This window comes from Pteropus alecto, unplaced genomic scaffold (genome assembly GCF_000325575.1).
Source record: "Pteropus alecto unplaced genomic scaffold, ASM32557v1 scaffold3, whole genome shotgun sequence".
Classification (NCBI taxonomy): Eukaryota; Metazoa; Chordata; class Mammalia; order Chiroptera; family Pteropodidae; genus Pteropus; species Pteropus alecto.
The window spans coordinates 57,193,121-57,204,462 of NW_006442484.1; the positions used below are offsets into that span (position 1 = coordinate 57,193,121).

The window sequence follows — 11,342 nt, forward strand, 5'->3', positions numbered from 1 at the left end:
AATAGGCCTTCTATGAACAGTTTTGAGAAGAACAAATGCCAGCTCATATTGGGTAGGGATTGATAATGGAAAAGTGCCATTCTACAGTGGCAAAATCTGCATGTAAGCCGATCAATCAGCAGGTCATTTGTTGTTACATTTATTGAATTTGTGAATTTCCACTATCTGCTCAATTCTATGATTGATGAACTATTAAGAAGATACTAATACAGCATGATCTAAGACCTTGCCCTCAGTGAGTATACCTCCTAGAGAGACAAATTAAAGATATTTAGAGACCCTCGATTTCCTCAGATAATTGGTAACCCCAAAACCTACTTAAAGTATTTATTTTTAAAAAATAAGGACAAAATATTAAAAGATTTGGTTGGAACTTTATTTTTTAAAAATGTAAGAAAATTATTAAAATTAATTTATCTTAATTTAACAAAATTTAATTGGTCGATGATGTTTTAAATATTAGAACAAAAGACGAATCAAGTGCTGGTTTTGAGAAGCATAATTTTCTAACAAAATTATATGGTATCAGGATATATCCCTTTACATTTAACTTCTGTGGGCAAATCATAAAGAGTCATTATTGTAAAAATATTTGAAGGCTTCATCAGTTTCCCAAGAGCCTTTCTTAAATTTTGACATTCAAATCATTCTCTTTTGAAGCACTTATTGTGCCATCATCTGTGTGGATTTTTTCTTCTTTAAATGTTAACTATTCCAGCTGCAGATTCTCATTCGTCAGAGAAGTTGCCCATGATTCAATGGCTTCTCTAACATTACTTTCATCAACTTCATGATTTCTTACATATTTTGAAAGACTTGCAATTTCACGTTATAATCACGTTGCCCTGATTTTGCATTGATTTCTACTGATTTTGCATCGCATTGTTGGATATTGTAGACTCTGTTGGATGAATAGTGACATTAAAGACATGAGGTTGAGGTGGGAAAGGAGAGAAGCTAGTTGTTAAACAGGAAGAAAGGTTTGCAAATGAGCTTATTTGTTTTTTAAAATTAATTTTGAGTAACATAAGTAACATATCCTAACAGTTCTCTATTGCTGTGTAACAAACCAGTCTCAAATTCGGAGACTGAAAAACACAACAGTCATGAGTTCTATTTAGTCATGATTGTGTGAATGGCTCGGCAGGGCTCAGCTGGAATGGGTCATCTCTGCCATGTTCATTCAGCTGTAATGGAATCTGAGGTGGTCTCCAGCACATGTCTGGCTCCTTAGCTGGCATGCGTAGAATGTGGGATTTCTCTCTCCTCAGTATTTTAGCCTCCAGCGACTCTTCCTCTGATCTCTCTAGTAGAGAAACCAGACTTCTTTATATGATGCCTCAGGATTACCAGGAAGTGGAAACAGAAGCTGCCAGGTCTCTTAAGACTAGGCTCTGGAACTCTCCCCTTGTCACTTCTACTACATCCTATCAGTCCAAGCAGATTACAGGCCAAGCTTGGATTGAAGGGGACAGGAGACTCCTTTTTATGGTAGGAGTAGTGAAGTCCCAAGGTAAAGGGGAAACAACGTGCGAGAGATCGTTGAAGCAATCTTTGGAAACAATCTACCTCAACCTAAATACGTTCTTTCAAAAGCTATTACAAATGAAGCTGAAAGCCCTTTCAAGCACTATTTTCATTCCATTCCCTTTCACTTCTTGTCAGAAGTAATCATTTTATGAACTTCGAGTACGTCTTTTGGAAATTATATTTAGAAGTGATCAATTCATTAGTGAATAGTTTGATGCTGTGATGTAATTTGCTCGGTTGCACAACCTTACAATTATGGGAATGATCAGGAGCTATGTAATGGAAACCTGTCCTGTACAAGACAGCATGTAACTAAGTAATAAACTGGGTCACAAACTCTAAGGGCATCAAGAGTTTATACATGGGGAAAGCAAAGGCAATAAAAGAAAGCATTGTTGTTCAGTTAAAGTTTGAGGTAAACCTGAGCGGCCACACTCACCATTTAGTTGCCCTGAATTAAGTTTGAGTTATGTCAGAGAAATGAGTGAAAGTCAGCAATCAACTCTTAAAAGAAAATTTTTGAGAAATTAAATCTACTTATTACATACTACCATGTTCCTTAGAAATAAGGTAGTGGAATTTCAACTTAATACAATGGCAGATAGGAGGCTCCTAGAGGTTTTTGAACATGTGAAAGTGTTGTGTTTAAGGATTATGGCAGCAATAAAATGTAGCAAGGGATTGTTCTGTTGGTAATGTTCGTTGAATGGGAAATAAGTACTAGACACTGAGAATGCAAAGATGAGTGACATATATCTGCTACTCTTCAAAAACTCCCACTTTACTGGGATAAGGAGGCAGGTTGACAAATATTGGGTACAGATGTACAGATGTGATGCTGGAGTCAGGTTACATGAGGGCTTTAGTCACAATGGTATGGTTAAAGGTCTGAATCCTCCAACTGATCGCCAGCTGCCTACTGTTACCTCAGGTCTCTAAGTCATATAAGGAGAGAGATCACTCCAGGAAAATGCTTGCTTTATTATAGGCTAGAGCATCAGTCATAATCTCTGTGAGGTTTCCCATTTTGGATCATTAGTAAGCCCCAAGGCTTGGTCACCCTTCAGCATAATTTCTAGACCTGAGGCAGCTCAATGTCTTCTTTGGTTGGCCTTTTCCATTTAAACCCCTTTGGGAATCCTGACATTCTAGGCCTTGCTACGCTTCCCACTGAGAGGTAGGATCTAATTCCCATTTCCTTATATCTGAAATAGCCTTAGTGACTTGCTTGGCCAAATAGAGTGTGTCAGAAATAACATGCTGGGACTTCTGAAGCTAGGATATAGGAAGGTTTGTGATTTGTTCCTCAGTTTCTTGGGACACTAACTCTAGGGGAAGCCAGCTCTGTCTTAAAAATCTGACTTTGTTGAGACTGCCATGCTGTGAGGAAGCCTAAGATAGCCACATGGAAAGGCTATGAGGAGAGAAAAATACCTGGCTATTTTCAGATGTGTCAACTATCTTCAGCCATTTGAATACCTCCTTTCCCCTGCCCTGCACATATGACTCTCTAGTCACTGAAAAGCAGAGATGTGCCATTCTTGCTGTGTCCTGCCTAAATTTCTAGTCCACAAAATTCATGCATAATAAAATGATTTTTGTTTCATGTCACTAAGCTTTGGGCTGGTTTGTTACACAGTAATAGATAACTGTGAACATGTAGTTTGCAATGAAAATGCAGCTCTTTAAGAATTATTATTTCCAGTCTAGTTTGTTCTCAGACTTCTGCATCCAATACTTTTTGTATGTACTACTGCTCTAAAACTTAACTCCTAAAATAATTTCACAAAAAACAAATAAATGAATATTTTTGTGTAATTGTTCTTACCTTAAGAAAGTCTTAACTCTGAGCTTGATACCAAAGGTGGAGGGATAATCATAAACTAAGATAAAAAGAATTTGGCAAAAAGGAAGGTGGAGTTGAAGGAACATCCAACCACATCTGGCTTAACTCTATAGTACATCCTTCAGTGGATACAGGTGAAGGTGAGGATGCAGTCTGTGGAAGGCCTGGAGGTCTTGCCTTATCCTTTGCTGTGGAAGTGCGGAGGAATTATATGTTCACTTTCACTAGAAATATTAATGATGAGCCCTTCCACCATATAAGGATACAATGAAAACTGTGACTCTGCAGAGGGCCCTCATCTGACCGTGCTGGCACCCTGATCTTGGACTTCCAGCCTCCAGAACTGTGAAGAAACTGAAGCAGAAGAAATTAAGTGACTAGACCAAGATCACGCAGTTTGAAAGAAACAAGTCCAAGGGAAAAAAAAATCGTAAAAAACAAAAAACAAAAATACTTGGAAGTCTTTTTTCAGAAATGACCAGAGGAAAGTGGAAGCTTCTGAAAGCAACAGAAAATTAATAGGCAGGGACACGAGAGGCAAACGTGGAGAGTTGAGTGTTCCACAGACAAGAAAAATCTGAGGGAGTTCATCACCACCAAAACAGTATTACGAGAAATGTGAAAGGGACTTCTTTAAGAAGAAGGAAAGAAATTAAAAAGATGAGTAAGAAAATATCACAAAGAAAAAAATATCTCACTGACTAAGGCAAACACATATTAAAAGCAGTGGATCGACCAACACTAAAGCTAATATAACGGTTAAAAGGCAAAAGTAGGAGGATCATGTGTAATTGCAACAGTAAATTAAGGGATACACACAAACATACATACAAAAGAAGTAAAAAATAATGATGAAAATATAAATGTGGAGGGAGTGAGTAAAAATGATAGCGATTTTAGAATCACTAAAGTGTTTTAACTTAAGCAGCCAACAACTTAAAGGAAACTTCTATAAACATAACTTGGTCTATGAAGCGCATGGTAACCACAAATCAAAAATCTACAAGAGATATACGGGAAATAAAGAAAAAGGAATCCAAACATACACTACAGAAAATCATCAATATACAAGAGAAGAGAGCAAGAGAATAAAAAAGGGGCAGAGAATAACAACAAAAATCAGAAAGCAATTAATAAAATGGCAATAACTACACACCTCTTAATAGTTACTTTAAATATAAATGGATTAAATGCTCCAATCGAAAGATGAATGGATAAACAGGATGTGGTACATATATACAATGAAATATTACTTGGCCATACAAAGAATGAAATCTTACTATTTGTGATGACATGGGTGGACCTAGAGAATCTTATGCTAGGTGAAATAAGACAGAGAAAGGCAAATACTATATGATTTAACTTATATGTGAAATCTAAAAAACAAAATAAATGAACAAACAAAACAGAAACAAAGTCATACAGAAAACAAACTGATGATTGCAGATGGAAAAAGCGTTGGGGGACTGGGTGAAAAAGGTGAAGAGATTAAGAAGCAAAATTGGCAGTTACAAAATAGTCATGGGATGTAAAGTACAGTTTGTAGTCAATAACATTGTAATAACTATACATGGTGTCAGGCGAGTGCAAGACTTGGAGGCGAGTGCAAGTGATTGGAGGATCACTTTGTAAACTATGTAAATGTCTAACCACTATGCTATATACCTGAAATTAATATAATATTGAATGTCAACTGTAATTGAAGAATTTAAAAACTTAAAAAAGAAATATTAATAATGAAAAGTACATGATTATATAACCTTAATCTCTCCCAACCAAAGTCCCCATATAACCTATCCATGATGTCAGTGTGAAATACAGCAGTATATAAGGAAATCCTATGTAAAGTGATGAAGCATAAATGATGTGTAGTGTTGACATAAAAGGTAGATTCCACTCCACTTCTCATGTGCTGTCACTTAAGCAATGCCACAATTTTTGGAAATTCTAGAGGAGCTTGCATTCTCGAGATCTCCTCTGCCTCTTAGATTTCAATTTCCCCATGTGCCATTTTCATTCTGCTCCGTACCTTCCCAATTGTGAACTCCGACCCCTGCTTTAAGCATCACAGAATCTACTCACATAAAGCTTTCGCTACCATAGTGAATGTTAATGAAACTTTAGGGCCACAGTCACGAAGATGGCTCTCATCTAACTGGTTTCTGTCCTCCCAGTTTCATGTATTCTGTTTTCTCCTTACCTCTACAGTCCATTTTATGAAGGAAAATTTTTCCTCAAATACAGGATCATGGTTTTATCCTTTACCCCAAGGAGATATGTTATTATTATTATCATAAAAGACAGTTTCCTACCTTCCTAAAAAGAATTCTGGTGCCAGTTAAGATAACTAAACTCTTTTTCATCTTGTTTTATTGTCAAAATCAGAGGCAAGGAGATGAGTAAGAAAACATTGTTCATTTATTATTTCTTCATTCATTCAACAAATATTACCGAGCAACAATTAGACAATGGGAATAATAGGAATGAACAAGAAACAAAGTCCTGGTTCATATGGAGCTTATGCTCTGACAGGTGGGGGTGAAGACAGATGATAATTAAAAATACAATGGGATTTCAGACAGTGATAAGAAGTACTGTGTGATCAGACAGTGCTATGAAGATAAATAAAGCAGAATAAGGAGCCAGAGGGTGATGATGGTACAATTTTAGGATGGTCAAGGAAGTCCTTTATGAAACAGGGCTATTTAAGCACTGATATGTTGCAAGAATCCAGGTGAGAGGAGAGAGCCTTTTTCTGCAGTACTACAGTGTTTTTAACACAGTGATAGAATTTTAGGTGGGCACATGTACACCTAGCTAAAGTAAAGATTACTCTTCCAGGTTCTCTTTAAGCTAGGTGTGGATGTGTCAACAAGTTCTGTTCAAAGGATGTAAGCAGAAGTGATATGGGCCACTTCCGAATGCTACCCTTCGAAGGATTGGGAATGTGCTCCACTGATTTCTATTCCTTTTTTCCCCATGTTTTTCCTAGGAGAGGGCAAACCTGGCTTAGATGCAGAAACAGAAACCACTGAATTAAAGATTGAAGATGGCAGCTCTTCCTCCTGCATACAGAAGAACCATTTCACTCCTCTAAAAATCTTCTGTGCTCCACCTGTTCATTACTGCTCTCTCCCTCTCTCTCTCTTTCTCTGTTTCTTTCTCATTACCCCTGCCCGGGTGATTTAGCTTGCACAGAGAATAATAGCTAAGAGGATAGATTCTCAAGCTAGACTTCTCAGGTTCAAATTTCAGGTTTTATGACTTTGGTCAAATTGCTTTTTCTTTCTTATTATAAAATGAGGATAATAATAATCCTTATTATTATAGGTTTTCATGAAGTTTAAATGAGTTAATGTTTGTGAAAAGCTTGGACCAGTGCATGTAACATGGTAAGTAGCATATGTGTTAAATACACAAATTAATTAAATAAAAATTCTTAATGCTACTGTCTAATTTAGCTTCTTAGCTTCAAAGACGTAATTTAATTTTTTTTTTCAAAAATATGTTCATGTCTTGCATTGCATATGCCATATTCAAAATTAAGACTGGCTTTCCCTTTCTGACTTGCTCATTACAGAGTACTTTGTGGTGTACTCAGAAGAAATGTGTGGGGGTGCCTCAACTTTCCCCCTAAAAAATTAATTAACTAGTTTCAGTGAGTTGCTACATGCTCAGTATAGACTTAGACAATACGAAAAAGCTTGTATCAAGGTCTTTGTCCTGGAGAAGTTCAAAGTCTTTTGGGAAAAGTGAGATTTACGCACAAGAAGCAATTAGAAGACAATGCAAGGCAATACCTAATGAGGCGTTGAAGTTGTCCCTTTTCAGTCTCAGGAAACCCCTTAACCTCGCAGTAACCTTAGCATTTGCTTTTCTCATTACAGAACCCTAAAGCAAACAGGAATTGAGGCAAAGAGATTTAAATTAGAAGAGTAACTTAATAGTAACGTCTTTTTTATAATTCAGTGCTTTTCATTGACATTGTCTCAAGATACTGTAAGACCTTGAAAAACAATAGTTGAAGGAAGTGGGAGGGAATTCTGCTGGTTTTTTTTTTTTTTTTCGGGATTTACTGATGCTTGGAGAGGCCCAGGGCCCTGAAAGAGCTGTGAGATGAGCAGATTAACGTGGCGCTCTCTTCCTTCCTCCTCTCTTCCCTCCTCGACAGAGCTTTCTTCCCCAGCTGCCGCCTCTGTTTTCCCTCCCTCTCCCCCTGTATTATGACGCTGTTTATTGAACTTAAATCTCCCTTAAGAAGAAAATTATGGAGTTTAATAGTCACCTGTTTCAGAGTTTAATGTCTTATTTTTAAATAGCTATTTTTGAGGTCTACTTTGTTCCTTGAGGTATCGTGATGAATGAACACTAAGAATTTTATCAGTTATTAAACACACACACACACACACACACAAAGACAACAACAAAAACTTCTCACCCTGTCTTAAAAGGAAGTTATATTAATTTGAAAGTTTTAAAGAAGGAAATTCCAAAACCATTTTGGTAACCACGTCTGTTATTTGTCAGGAAGTTCTTCATAGATAATTTAAATCCTTATTGTAGCAATATAAAACCATTTCCTCTCATTCTGTTCTGTTTTTTGAGTTAATAAACATTCACATAATGGATTTCTATAAATTACCTACTAATCATTTTTCTGTAATTTTTACATATTCATGTTAAAATTTAGGGTCCCTGGTTAAAATGAGGCAATATCTATATAGAACCCATACATATAAATGTTTATTATCAAAAATATTATGGCAATGCAACACATTTTAGTAATAAAATATTTTTTGTTGGTGAATAATGGTGGTAGCAAGAAGCACTTGCCTGGTAGGTTACACTTGGAAAGCACTCGAAGTATCTTGAATTATCTGTGAATGCTAAAAATGTGTGATTCCAAATTCCTCTCTCTCTGGGCTCACATTTGTTGGCCTCAAAGAACTGTTGTCTTAGTTGAAGCTATGGCTCTGTTCCAATTGGAAAAATAAATAACTACTGAGTAAGCCAGAAATCCAGGTAACAAGCATAGGCGACAAGTGCTGAGGGAGTAAGGGTTTAGCTGGTCGTCCTCATGTGTATGACTGCTTTATTAAAACGTATTTTGAGTATCTCTTTCTAAAACGATTTTAGGCTGTTGCTTAGACACAGTCATAATATCCGGCCTGATTAATGGCAAACATTATGGAATGTATTATAATGCAAGGAACTTTGTGTCTTCAGGCTTTTCTTTCTTCGTTTGTAAAACTTGTCCACTTGATTTCTAAGGCCTTTACTTGTGATAACATTTTATAATTTAATGAACTCATTAAGACATTTTTGCAGTGTAGTTTGCTAGCACTGTTTCAGATTCTCAATTTTAAAAACAATACTGACAAACTTGTGGATCTGAGATGTCCAGGAATGAGGGATCAGCCACTCTGCCCCACAGTAATGTACCCTCCAATGGATGGACGGCGTCACCTCTTTCTCCTCCTGGAGTAAGAACAGACCTGGGCTGGGCCTGGGGTGCCACATTGTGACTAGGAGTCCAGGTCTCCCCATGCCCGCCAGCCCTTAGGATGAGCTTCAGTTGGGTCCAAGAGTCTTTCTAGGTCGGGTGGATAAGTCACAGGTCCTAACCTATGACCTCTCCCAGAACTTCCAGCTGCCCTCCTTGCCCAGCTTATACCTCAAGCCCGGCACACAATCATCTTGAACAGATAGAGAAGAGGGTTTATGGCTCTCTCTCATAGTCCAAGAGGCTATAGGTCCCCTCTCATCCACAACCATTCCTTTCATTTAAAAAACAAACAAACAAACAAACTTAAAACAAAACAGACACAAAAAATACCCATGAAAACAATATATAAATAAAAACCTGAAACAAACAACACAGCATCTTTCGGATACTAGATTTCACCTCTGCTCACAGCCAAGGTAGTCTGACAAAGTATGGCATTTGAGTGGATTATGAAGTCAAAAGACCTGAACTTGAGTTTCAGCTCTGACACTATCTGGATGACACTGAGTACTCAACCTTGAGAAAATGAGTGTCCTTTTATGTAATATGAAGGGTTTGACTGGATGATCTAATTCAATTCAGTAAACATTTATTAATGGTTTCCTACATTCAAGACCCTTTGACAGGACATTAGGGTGGAGTTGAGGAAAATACAAAGTTAAAGATGTGGAGAAGCTTTCAATGAAATACATACCCAATGGGAATAAAGGCAGGTTAAGTATTGTAATAGAAAAAAAGGCACAAAATTCTAGGAGCACAAAGGAGGCTTGATGTGTGTTTGAGTTTTCAAGTATTGTGAAAGCTGATGTTCACCTATATCTGAAGAGCCTTTTAAGGAAAGGTGTGGTTGGTCTGCATTTTAGACATTGTAACTAGTGTATACAGTTCACTGCAGCAGCTACCGAGAACCATGATCTACTATAGTGATTAGGCATGTCCACCTCTCACTTCTAATGGCACCCTACAGGGTGTAAGAGAAATGAAAATGTAGGAAGATGGAGTTTTTCCAGTTCAGGGATTGACCTTTAAAAGAATCAGGGCAGAGAAAGGGTAATGAAGCCAGCAGATGAAACTGGTGTAAATATCTCTGACATAAAATTAAACTAATTTAGTTTAAATGGAAGGAAACCCAATCTAAATTAGAGAAAAATATTATCTAAATTATAGGATCTTTTTTTAATGCAATTATATTATTTTCAAGTATGTGTGGTAAGTTGAACTGATTGCTACAAAAGCATTTCTAAGTTTAAGTGCTATTGGAATCTTCTTGTAATGGATAGATAAGTTCTGATACATTAGGACTCTTTTGAATGCATATGATTTATGTGTTAATGTATTTAAAATAAAATGTATTTAAAATCAAGCTCTTTAAATTTTATTCATGCTGCTCATATGTTTAGTGACCTTCTTTTTTATTTAAACAGCTTAGAGGTAAACTTGAGTCCAATATACTTCCAGTTTCCAAAACTACAAATTAGTAAGATCTGGGCAGAGGCCGTCTCAATTTGGTTCTTATTTACTAGAAACCGTGCAGTTTTATTACAATCAGATCTGAAACTAAAAAAGCTTTTTTATCTCTAAAAAGCTGTCATTAAAAAAGTTATCAAAAAGGGAGGCCAGCTGGCTGCTTCAGGCTGTCATATGCCACACGAAGGGCGTGACTGATGGGCTTCTGGAAGCTCTTCTTGGGCACAGAAACATTGACAATCATTGGGAAGATGGAAGTAAAACAAAGAAAAGGAGAGTTCTTCACAGAATCTGCTCAAGCTTGGCTATAGGTCAGGAAAGAAGGAAGTCACAACCAGGCAAGAGCCGAGGAGAAGCTGAAAAGACAGAGTTTAAAAAGCACATCCTCTAAAGATAATCAGTCTGGATGCAGGAGCAGCCAGGAGCAAGGAAGTACTGGGTGGTTTTCCTGAAGAGCTTATGAAAACACGGGAAATATCGTGTAAACTCTCTGGGCCAGCTTTAAGAGCTTATCACCGTGGTATTAAAATGGCAGGAATTGTCATGAGCTGACCTTCCACTCTGTCCACCAGAGTCATGTGGTCTAAAATATCAAATTCTCCAGTTCGTAGGTCCAGAAGTTTAATCTTATCCACTCATTCTTAGACGATAAGGTTTTGGAGAAACTGACTCATGCTATTAAACACATAAGAGAGTGATTTATAAAGCATGTGTAGTAATTAACAAGGAGAGGATGACTTGGCATAACAAACCACAGTGGTCATTTCCTCTACCCTGGCTCACTGTCATGGAAGTTGTACCTCCTTTGGTACAAAATTACATGTTTGAAGGTCGTCAGTAAGTGCTGAAATAAAGCAAAAGAAAATAAGTATCTATTTTCTAGAAAATATTTTATTGAAGTGAGCATTGCCATATATACTGCCCTTTAATATTTTGGGCATACTTCTGTCTGTTCGCCAATGCCTGGCAATAAAGATATTTTCACAAATCTGT

At 37.0% G+C, this 11,342-nt stretch overlaps 1 long non-coding RNA gene across 1 annotated transcript in view; it reads left to right on the plus strand.

Moving 5' to 3' along the window:
• LOC112470276 overlaps positions 1-11,342 on the plus strand; it is a 44,203-nt gene that overhangs the window by 874 nt on the left and 31,987 nt on the right. The window contains exon 2 of the long non-coding RNA XR_003042916.1: positions 6,707-6,768. This is a non-coding gene — a long non-coding RNA (uncharacterized LOC112470276). The remainder of the gene's footprint in view (positions 1-6,706; positions 6,769-11,342) is intronic.